Source organism: Schistocerca gregaria, chromosome 5 (assembly GCF_023897955.1).
Source record: "Schistocerca gregaria isolate iqSchGreg1 chromosome 5, iqSchGreg1.2, whole genome shotgun sequence".
Classification (NCBI taxonomy): Eukaryota; Metazoa; Arthropoda; class Insecta; order Orthoptera; family Acrididae; genus Schistocerca; species Schistocerca gregaria.
In genome coordinates, this window is record NC_064924.1 from 304,106,063 (window position 1) to 304,107,203 (window position 1,141).

The following is a 1,141-nucleotide window of genomic DNA, read 5'->3' on the forward strand; positions in this document are numbered from 1 at the left end:
CATAACCCATTCCTACGGAATAATTTTTCATGCGTGTCATGCAGCGTAGTTGGATGAAGATTTCTTTAGTTTCTAGATTCTGACTCTTTAAGAGAATTACTGTTTATATTCATGAATTGCAGTGCATTGTTAAGAGGACCTTTTGAATGGCTTGGTTGCCCCATTATCAGAGAACGGTAAGTACAAAAGGGCTCAATTGGTCAATTCACCAAAATGGAGAAAGAATTCTCACTCGAAGCTGGGAAACAGAAGAAAGGTACACTATTTCGACACTAAAAACTAACTAGACCATTCTAATTAGTAGCATTTATTGTAAGATCAAAATATTCTGTAATTACGTAAAGATGCTAGAAAGAATCGTAGTATAAAAGACAGAAACTATCTGTTGCTTATACGAAGTACACAGTGTTAAAAATACTACTACAATGAAAAACATTTTGCTTAGCTGATAGTAGCATGGAGTTCAGAGACTCTTATGACATCTTAATATTCACGAGGCGAGCTTGGAATGAAAAGCACATTTTGGTAGGAAAATAAAAATTGAGAATATCCTCAACAAAGAAACCGAATGTGAATGAAAAATATTCACAGTGCGCAAGCTGAATACGCTTCGTCCACTGCTAAACAAAACGTCTCAATTCCACAATTTAAGTATACAGTGAGTTTAGCGTATTGTCTCATGGTGCTGAAACAAAAAAAAAATCATTATTCTCTTAAAGTGTAAAATCAAGGCCTAATTTGTGTGAATTATTTCCTGTGATTCATTCAAAACAAACAATAAAATATAATTATCACATAATCCATTCATAATATTTTTCTTTTTAAATCTCAGTTCATTATAGAATTGTCAGGGCTGTGGAACAAGCTATTCACTTAGAAAAAAAATCTACAAACGAACATGGAAAAAATAGCAAACACGTTTTTCTGTAAAGGTTTTTGCAGCGATCAGATAGTAAAATCAAAGAAAGAGGCATTAGAGTGAACGATTTTAAAAAAAATGCATGATTGAATATGTCAGATTTTTCTTTGTTCTCTTCTATTTCAGCTCAAAATGGGCCCCTTCACTGACTGTATAGAAAATTTAGATTCACTATTTTACAGAACTGAAAAATTTCCTTATCTTTCAGCAAAAATCTTGTAA